The sequence below is a fragment of the Dermochelys coriacea genome, chromosome 9, assembly GCF_009764565.3.
Source record: "Dermochelys coriacea isolate rDerCor1 chromosome 9, rDerCor1.pri.v4, whole genome shotgun sequence".
Lineage (NCBI taxonomy): Eukaryota > Metazoa > Chordata > Testudines > Dermochelyidae > Dermochelys > Dermochelys coriacea.
Genome location: NC_050076.1, coordinates 63,522,184 through 63,532,437, shown reverse-complemented (window position 1 = coordinate 63,532,437; position 10,254 = coordinate 63,522,184). Strand labels below are relative to the sequence as shown.

Below are 10,254 nucleotides of genomic sequence, written 5' to 3'. Positions count from 1 at the left end.
GGCATGAGTCCGGGGTGGGATTTGCTGGAAGCTGCTGCCAAAGACTGGCTGTAAAAATCCATAGGGGCTTGGTGGGTATGAAACACGATCAGAGAGGAAATTGCAAAAGCCTAAAAGCCAAGCCCAAAGCGAGAGGGTTTGCTGGAAAGTCAATCAAGTCAGAAAGCCAGCGTGGTTGCTGACTGTGTGTGATTTGGGTAATCATGCTGTGGGGGACAACTGATGAATTCCACTTGGATTTTATCAACTGTCCGTATGCTAGGCCTTATGACTGTCCTCTGCTGTGCACTGCCTCATGCTCTTTGTGCTGGTGCCTACAACTGACAGTCCTTAAGAGCTATCAGCTGGTGAATAGACCTGACTGGGCAGAACAATGGGATGGCTGAAGGAAGCCAGTTTTCTCTAGCTTCCTTGCAGGAGGCTAGGGGTTTGGAGCAGTGGAATTTCCACAGTAGCAGAGCAAAAGAACCAGCTGTTAGTGGTAGAGCTTATAAACTTGAGGGACTGGTAGGGAACAGAAAAGGCAAGCTTTTGTAGCGTAGGGGACTGTTCTGACTGTGGGGCCAGCCAAGGCCATAAACAGCTGACCTGGATGGGAGAGAGAGACTCATTCAGTGTTATGGAGAGGAAGCTGTGAGCTGAAGGAGAAGGATCTTGGATGCCCTGGAAGACTTTGGCCTAAGGCCAGAGGATGCTCTGGTGTGGTGAGGAAACTGAGGCAGTGAATGGTGGAGAAGGTGTTTATGTTTAGAGCTATAGAACTCTTATCTAAAGTAAGAGTTAGCAAAGCCGGTGCATCTGTTCGTTTTCCCTTTCATGTCTCCCCAAAGAGTTAACTACAAACCCAGAGCACCCACAAGGGTGGAGCTCTGGGAAAGGGTGCGCTTGCACTAATGAGGAATCAGGGGTGGAGGCGGAGGGGGGCAGTGCTGGTCCTGGGGGGCTCTAAGGTAGCTGGGGCATGGGGCCCATTTCCATGAAGGGGTAACAGCAAAGAGCCTGTCCCTGGGAAGTATGCCAGAGAGACTCAGATGAGAGACAGCGCTGCACCCTACTGAGGTCAAGGGAAGCTTAAGAGCACATGGGTCTTATACAGCAGCCTGGAGAGTGGCCAGCTGGGGCCAGGCTGCAATGCTGTGCCATGCAAATGTACCTCCTCGGGGCTCTCGTCAAAGCTCCTAAGTTAAGCAGGGAAGTGCTTGTCTGGCACCTGTCTGGGAGGTCTGTGAGAATGTCCCAGGCTGCTATAGGACATGGCACTGTGTCCAAGTGGCACAGTGCCCCTGTGGGTCATAGTGGATCACAAGCTAAATATGAGTCAACAGTGTAACACTATTGCAAAAAAAGCAAACCTCATTCTGGGATTTATTAGCAGGAGTGTTGTAAGTAAGACATGAGAATTAATTCTTCCACTCTACTCTGTGCTGATATGGCCTCAACTGGACCATTGTGTCCACCTTTGGGTGCCACATTTCAGGAAAGATATGGACAAAGTGGAGAAAGTCCAGAGAAGAGCAACAAAAATGATTAAAGGTTTAGAAAACATACCCTGTGAGGGAAGATTGAAAAAAATTGGGTTTGTTTAGTCTGGAGAAGAGAAGACTGAGAGGGGACATGATAACAGTTTTCAGGTACATAAAAGGTTGTTACAAGGAGGCGAAAGAAAAATTGTTCTTCTTCACCTCTGAGGATAGGACAAGAAGCAATGGCCTTAAACTGCAGAAAGGGTGGTTTAGGTTGGACATTAGGAAAAACTTCATAACTGTCACGGTGGTTAAACACTGGAATAAATTGCCTAGGGAGGCTGGTGGAATCTCCATCATTGGGGATTTTTAAGAGCAGGTTAGACAAACACCTGTCAGGGATGGTCTAGATAATACTTAGTCCTGTCATGAGTGCAGGGGACTGGACTAGATGACTTTGTTCTCTGTCTATACAGGCAGCTGCCATTTTGTTCAATGGAGCAATTGCAGCATGCTGCAGATGAAGAACGTTTAATGGGACGGGGTCCCCTGAGGATCAGGGCCAGGAGAACGTGGATTATATTTATTCAGAGGTGCAGGCAGTGCACCTGGGCCCCTTCTGTTCTCTTCTTGAGGCACAGAGCAGTCTCTTGCAGGCTGGATGCTTTAGTCTCACCTGGGTTCCTGGGCTCAGTTCAAGGCTACTGAGACATGCGGGAGGTCAGCCTGGATGATCTGGTTGTCCCTTCTAGTCTTGAACTTGACGACCTCCCCGAGCTAAGGAAAAGGGCAGTATGAGGGCAGGTGAAATATGCAGGTAAGTGTGAATGATGCACAGGGCAGGGAATAACTTCAGCTACTCATCAGTGGTTCTAAATGAACAGTTGTCTCCCAGGGAAAGGATCTGTCATGGCTCAGAGCCACAAGAATAGAGTTTAGCAGGCCTCAAACAAGGAGGGGCCCTTTTGATGAATGACAGCTGCGATTAAATTAAACAGGATAAAATCCCTCCTGTTTTAGGACCTAAACCTGCCATTAGCTGTTTGGGGGTAGGGAGGAATGGCCCCTATGGACAGGCTAGCTCATAATGATCCGTTAAAGGGGTTTTTGCACATTGCTTAGAGCCAGGTACTGGGCTAGATGGGCCAATCGTTGGTGTGCTCTGCTCTGCCCTTCCTATGAGACATATTCATTTGGTTATTCTGTGTTTGCCTGTTTTCCTTGCATCTCTAATAAAAACTATTCAGGCTGAAGGGACAGGACTGCTCTTTGTGCATGGAGAAATAGTGCTCAGTTCTTAGACAGCACTAGAAACGGGTCTGGGGATTTAGAGAGGGGCAGTGTTTCCCCTGAAGCAATGATGAATACATGCCCTGGCATGGCGCTGGGAGGTGTTCTGCTGATGCAGGAATCAGACAACTTAGACCCTGGGTAGATTGGTGTGTTCACGGTGCAATAAAAGACCCATGGCATGGCCATGACTTGCCCAGGTCAACTGACTCAGGAGCGGGCTCAGGCTGCAGGGCTAAAAACGGCAGCGTAGATGTTCAGAATGGAGCTGGAGCCCGGGCTCTGAAAACCCATGAGGCAGGGAGGGTCTCAGAGCCCAGGCTCCAGCCTGAGCCCAAACATCTGCACTGCACTTTTATAGCCCCACAGCCCGAGTCAATTGACCTGTGCACTGAGGCTTGGCCATGTGAGATTTTTATTGCAGTGTAGATGTACCTTTAGGGACCAGATCCTCAGGCACCTACCTCCCACTGTTATCAATTGACATCCCACCATCCGTATCTTTAGGTGCCTCCGTACCTGTAACCATCTGGCTCCGAAGTGCCTATGTCACTGTGAAAATTGAACTTAGGCTCCTAAGTTACTTGGGCACTTTTGAAAATGTTACCATCCCCTCCCTCACCCTCTCATGATGGACAGAGGGACATTTTCAAAAGCACTTTAATAGATTTAGGAGATCCATGTTTAGGAGATGATGGGTAGATTTAGGAGCTCCATGTTTAGGAAATGATGGGACTGGAGCTCCTAAATCTCCTCAGCCCTTTGGAAAATCTCTCCCTAACTCTCTTTCTGTCCTTGTCACATTCCAGTTGGGCAGTTGCATTCTACTGATCTATATCCAGTGGTCTCAACTGACTAGGGCATTCTTCATGGCCCATGCCGAGCTGCTGGCAGGTGCTCAGAGGCTACAAGAGGTGGCTGCAGTTCAGTGATCCTGGAAAGTCTTTTTTGGCCCTTCAGCCTGAAAGGCTCTGTGTCAGTATAAGTTGTTTACTGCAGATGTTGCCATGCAAACATCATAAGGCCCGGGGAAAAGAAAGTGAGTAAAAGGAAAAGATTGATCTACGTAATCTACTGGAGATATTTCTACTGCATTCATCGCTCTGGAATCTGAGTCCTGTCCTGCTCACAGATCTTTGCCAGGGGAGTTCAGTTCTCCCAGGGCAATACCAGTTTCCTACAGTATTGAAGTTTTCCAAGAACCAGGCCTGTTTTGTATCAACTCCCTGATGTTTAGTTTGCAGCAGGCAATGCTGGGGTGCTGCAAAGGAGATGGTCCTTTGCATTTTGTCAAGAAAGCCCATTGATTTGAATTCTTCACCCCAGGAGTCACTGATCCTCCAAGCAAGCTGTGATGGGGGCTCGGGGAGGGAGAGGACGCAAAAGATTTTTGGGTGGTGATGATGTAAGTAAGGAATTCACAGTCTGCTGGAGTTCAAGCTCTTGCGTTCATACCGACTTTGCCAGATCATCATTAGCCAATGTTACCCATTGAACTTGGGGCGGCATTAGTCTAAGCAGGTTGAGCACATTTCTGAGCTGCAGGATTGCATTCTAATTCAGTTCTGCCTCAGTTTTGCTGAGTCACCTTGGGCAAGTTGCTACCCCCCCCCTCGTGCCTTGGTTTCTCCATTTGTAAAATGAAGGTGGTAATACTTTTCCAGGGTGCTAGAAGGCACCTTGTAAAGATTGAGTACTGCTTAAAGCAAAATTAGGAGAAGCAAGGTCTGATTTCCCTTCGCTCTCAATGCAGGTGTAGTAGAGAGGGCCATTTGGGGTGTGTTTGGATTGGTTAAGATTTTGTCAAAGCAAAAAAAGGATTTTGCTTTACCCGCTTCTATACCAAATGGGACATGCAGCATCCAATTGGACAGCTCAATACTGATCTTGCTATTGAGGGATTACAATCCCAGCCAATCAGAAGCCTGCTGGCTCATAAACACAGGGGATACTCAGTGAAAACACTGTACTCTGTCTGGCTGTAGCTCTCAGATCGCCTCTTCTGAGTCGATCTGCATGGAACTGGCTAGGTAATACCCAACACCCAGGAGCCCAGTGCTAAATTCTGCCCTCAGGTGACCCTAGGACTGCTGTAGATGGGACTAAGCAGCCAGATTCTTATGTGAGCTCAGCACATGGTCTGTTGAGTGCTGTACAAATCTGGCCCTCAGAGTGCCATTGTTAGCTCACTGGGTCATCAAGGCAGGGGCTTGCAGCACCTAGCACAATCAGGCTTGGGGCCTCTGTGCACTATTGTCATCGTCGGTTGTTACAGGATCAGTGCCTCCATTGGGCATGCAAATATGGGCAGCTGACAGAGTCTCACCACCAGAAATGCTGGCTCCCATTGCCTGGGATGGTCACCCATTCGCAGCGTGCCATCCCTGCCCTCCACACACACCCGTTTGCAGCTCAGGCTGTGGGAAGCAGCTCTATGGAGGTCAATGTAACGTGGCAGGAGTGAACCACACTTGACCCTGTTCAGGGAGGGATCCTGCACTGGGAGCCACCGTTCCACTCTGTCTGCTCACAGGTGAGCCCTGGAAGTTAGACTCACCCCTCATCTCTTCAGCCACTGCGGCACATGTACATCGCTGGGCTGTATCACGTGGGATGGGGAGTAGGCATCTACCCTGGCTGTTTTACTTTTGAGGGCCTGATCCAGGGCCCGCTCCTCTATAGAGGCTCCCGCTGGCTTCAGTGGCGATTGGATTAGGCCCGATGTACACCTATTAGAATGCCCCCTTTTCTCGTTGGTGGGCAGTACTTCACTGCCTTTTCAGCCAGGTCTCCTTTCCTCTCCTTTCACCACACCCCCGGTCCCTCTGTGCACGGTGGCTTGCACGTTGCAGATGGGCATTGCGGCTAGTGCATCCTAGCTGGCAGCACTCCTCTGATGCCTTTCTTGCGTCTCGCTGCTGATCCCCATGTGTTCGCAGTACAGTAACTCCTCCCTTAACATTGTAGTTTGGTTCCTGAAAAATGCTACTTTAAGCAAAATTATGTTAAGCAAATCCAATATCCCCATAAGAATGAATGTAAATTGGGGGGACGGGGGGTAGGTTCAAGGGAAATTTCTTTTGCCAGACAAAAGACATTATATACATATACAGTATAAGTTTTAAATAATTTTAAACAAACAGTTTAATACTGGACTCCCCAATGATGATTGTGAAGCTTGGTTGAGGCAGGGGTCTAGTAGGGTCAGGGCCCAGGGGCTTGCCCCGCTCCGCCTGCCTGGTGCTCCTGCTGGGAAGCAGCCTCTGGACGCAGGGGCTTGCCCTGCTCCACCCATCCGGCTTTCCACCCAGGGAGCGGGGTTGGGGCATGGGAGCTTGCCCCGTTCCACCCACCCAGCGCTGCTGCCACGGAGCAGGGTTGGGAGCTTGCCTACTCCCTTGCTGGAATGCCAGGTGGGTAGAGTGGGGTAAACCCCCACACCCTGACCCCACTCCCCAGCAGGAGCACTGAGTGGGCGGAATGGGACAAGCCAAACAACCTTATAATGGAATATTGCATGACTTTAAACAAGTATGTTCTCTAATAGATCAGCAACCTAATAAAGAAACAATGTTAAGCGGGACGATTAAGTGAGGAGTTACTGTACTGGAAGAGGGAAGCCCATGGCACTGCTACCCGGTGAGTAAGATAAGGCCCTGCTGTTTGGGAAAGGTCTTGGCCTCTTTCCCCAGCACCATTAGTTATTTCTAAAACTATGATGTAAAACATCTGTTAAGCACATCCTAGGTGGAGCGTGGCTTCAAAACTCTGGCATGTGTCACTGATCAGTGTTATTTACCTAGCAGGGCTGGGATGCCACTGAGACAGGAAGCAATAATCAGATTAATGGCTCTGTTACATAAAGGGGCCTTCGCACGTGCCATTGGCTGGAGGCTGGTATGGTGTGGTGAGATGGGAAAAGAGGCAATGCAGGGATCTCCAGACTCCTGGGGTGTTGGTGCCAACACCAAACACCCCACCTATGCATAATACAGTAGCTGTCCCATTTTCCTCTTGTTTGATATTTTCAATGGCACTTAAAGGCCTCAACTGAGATTGGGGCCTGTTGTGTCAGGTGCTGTACAAACAAAGAGGTAGAGACAGGGCCTGGCACAAAATGCCTCCAGAGCTGGGCAAAAATTTTTCAGATGCAACTTTGTTCCAACAAAAACGCAGATTCGGGTCAGCCGAAAGGTCTTGCGAATGTATGTCAAATTCACCCAATTGTTTCTTTCCCTCCTCCGCTTCCCTCCTGTAAATAAAATCTGAAAAAGTGGAAACATTTTGTTTTTACACTTTCAAAACGAAATGTTTTAATCTTTCGATTTGCAAAACTTTGCGTTTTGAATTTTACTTCAATTTCGTTTAAAAAAAAAATTAAAGGTTAAAATTAAACAGAAACCGAAAGTTTCATTGGGGGTGGAACGAAAGGGTTTTTTGATGCAAAAGAAGTTTGGCTGAGGTTTTTTTTTTTTTTTTAAATGATTCATTGTGGAAGGCTTTTCCAAGGGGCTCCATGGAAGCTGTGCAAAACAGAGCCCTTGGGAGAACTGGCCATAGGCAAATTGAATCCTGATTTCCCGAGACTCAGTCCAGTGCATTAACCAAACACCTTCTCACCCTTTTAAGTCTGACTGGCCTGCGCTATGCAATGTTGCTCTCTGAGAGCCAGGTCTTTTTAGTGGTGATCAAGAGAGTCCGTTATAATGTATTGTACTCCTAGCATTTTCCAGCTGAGGATCTCAAAGCACTTTGCTAACATCAATGAGCCGTATTCCCTGTGATGTAGGAAAGTGTTACTGGCGGCTTGTCTCTATGCTATGGCAATGCACATCAGAAGGGTGCAAGTTGCTCTGACGTGTTGCACTCTACCTACCTTGTGGAGACCCTGTTGGCACACTCCAAAAGGTTCCTAATGTGCATTAATTAGTACTGCTTCAATGGGACTACATCAATGTGCACTAGGTATCTTTTGGAGCATATCAGTGAGGTCTACAAAGGGCAGTCATGGTGCAACGCTTTAGAGCGCTCTATAGTTTACAGCCCTGTGGTGTGCATGGCCATGCCATGCAGATAAGCCCTGGGTCAAATTTTGAAAAGGACTAAGGATTCTAAATCACTAACTGCCATTTTTCCATACGTGATTTAGAGCCAGACATTTAAAGGTATTTAGGTGTGAATTCAGTGAGAGTTAGGCACCTAAATACCTTTAGGCATCTGGGTCTTAGCCTTCTTAGTCACTTAGGCACTTCTGAAAATTTGACCCTCTATCCCCACTTTACAGATGGGGAAACCGAGGCATGGTATGAGGAAATGACTTTGCGAAGGCCCCTCAGATGCGGTTTATCATGGTTTCAGATAACTTCCTCACACCGAGATGCCTACAGGAGGAAGCTAAAGCCAGGGTTCAAAAAAACTGCTTTCCTTCCCAGGAGATGGCATCCTCTTAAGCGGATGTTTGCTGACTCATATACATCGGCATCCGTGCCCCTCGTGCGTCACTCTGTGAGTGGCCTGTTTATTTATAGCACCTTTTGTTAGTCATTCATTACTTGATATGTTCTTGGGAAAGGACTTAGCTCCTTTTACGTTAACCCACAGAGGGCGGGGAAACCGCAGTCTATTGTACATTCATTCCATCCCAGATCCTGGAGCCAGCTTGGTTTATCACTGCAAGGGACAGATCGGAAATGCAGAGTGAGGGACATTCTGGTTTCTCATTCTTAGGCTTTATCTACATGGAGTTGAAGGGTGTGCATGTTGGGCGTGGGGTTGATTAGCCTAAATATTCTGCTATAGCTCTTCTGGCATAACTCCTCCATATGCATACTCAGTTCTGGAATAGAAACGATTTTATTCCAGAACAAAGTCCACTTTTATTTTGAATAGAGTGTCTGCATAGGAAGCTATTCTGGAATAGCTAGAGTGGCATATTTTATTCTGGAATAGCTATGCTGGTCAATTTCTCTTGTAGATTCAAACCCTTAAAGCTGAAGCTGTGCTACAATTTAAAACAAAATCCAGCAACTGCTATTGGGCAGTCAGCCCATCAGGTTGCTCCTGGTCACTGGGTCAGATGGGACCATCTCAAAGTGAGGATGTGATTTTTTCAATCATGAAACACGTCAATCAGAATGAGCGGACCACAGAGCCAAACCATCACCCTACTCCTTAGCCTTGTCCATCGAGCTCAAAGATGGAAGCCAGGATTGTCATGGCCGCAGCATGGATGATGTATTGTGCATGCAGAGTGCACAGCCCTTGCAGCTGCTAAGTTTCACATGCAGAGTAAGTGGCTCTCTTGTCTGTGGTGTGGCTGATGAATTCACTTGTGGAACCTGTAGCTCCTCTAACCTGAGTGGAGATGACACATTGTATGCTCTTGTGTGGCTGAGGTGCACTTTGTGCAAGTGCTTTTGATTTTCTTTTGAGATGGGCTGTCCTATATGCCAGGGGAGGAATGCACAGCAAGTAACCTAGTCTTAGCGGTAGTGCAAAGGAAGCTGGTTACTGTGTACATTTGGTTAACCGCAAAAGGACACAGTGTAGGGAGGACAAGCTGATGTTACAGGTTAACCTAGTGTTGATCTCTTCTATGGCAGTCAAGAAGCCATGCAACAAGCAGGAGGCAAGAGGAGAAATAGGTTTAACTTACTGGGGTTGGAAAAATGGGGTCTTTAGATACCCCAACTCTCCCTTTGTACATGAACACTATCTACCCAGACCTCCAAGTCCTGGTCTCCCTTCCCACTCAGGCCTATCACAAAGCTAGTGTCCGGGGAGAAGGCAGGGCAGAGGCTGGGACTAGAGCGCGGTGCAATTATTCTACCAAAACTTTTCCCAGCAAAAAACACACAGATTTGACGACACTGAAACATTTAAGGAATTTGTGGTGATTTTGCCAAATTGTTTTGGTTGGAAAAAACCTTCTTTTTTTTTTTTTTAAAAAAAAGGAAACATTTTGATTTTTCAATATGGGATGACTTTTTGTTTCAAAATTAACTTTAATTTTATTAAAGTAAAAAAAAAGAAGCTTGAAATCAAAATATTTTATTTCCAACTCTGCAATTCTCTAAAAAGTTTGAAATATTTCCTTTTTTTTGTTCGGCTTGAAACAAATCCCCCACCCCGCTTTAGTTTGGAATGAACTTCCAGCAAACCAAAAATCTGTTGTTTATACAGTTCAAACTGGGACAGCTGCAGTGGATGGGGGTGGGGACTGGGAGTGATGTGCAGAGACTGGGAATCATGCAGCATGTTGTCAGAGAGTTTCCAGGTGATTTATCACTTACAGTCACTGTGGCATGCAGCAGCAGGCCATGGGAGTCCCAATGATCTCCCAAGGGGATACCATGATGTAGCTGCTACATCTGGCAATACTGGCGCCGGGGGCCCTTTACCTTCACAGTCAGAAGCACTCAACCAGTTCAATCAGCCACTTGAAACCCCAGCACATGAAACCTTACACATAACATATATGATCAGTTCTTTGGTGCGTTAT

The 10,254-nt window shown here is 47.3% G+C and overlaps 1 protein-coding gene across 3 annotated transcripts in view; it reads left to right on the top strand.

Annotated features, from left to right (window-relative positions):
• The first annotated feature begins 545 nt into the window (after positions 1-545).
• The window catches only part of LOC119861080 (Krueppel-like factor 5), a 79,650-nt gene continuing 69,941 nt past the window's right edge, over positions 546-10,254 (top strand). The window contains exon 1 of one of the 3 annotated variants that reach the window (XM_038415569.2): positions 546-704. The gene's annotated coding sequence lies outside the window, so the exon portion shown is untranslated. The remainder of the gene's footprint in view (positions 705-10,254) is intronic. The other 2 variants (XM_043492166.1, XM_043492165.1) reach the window with 2 other exon arrangements.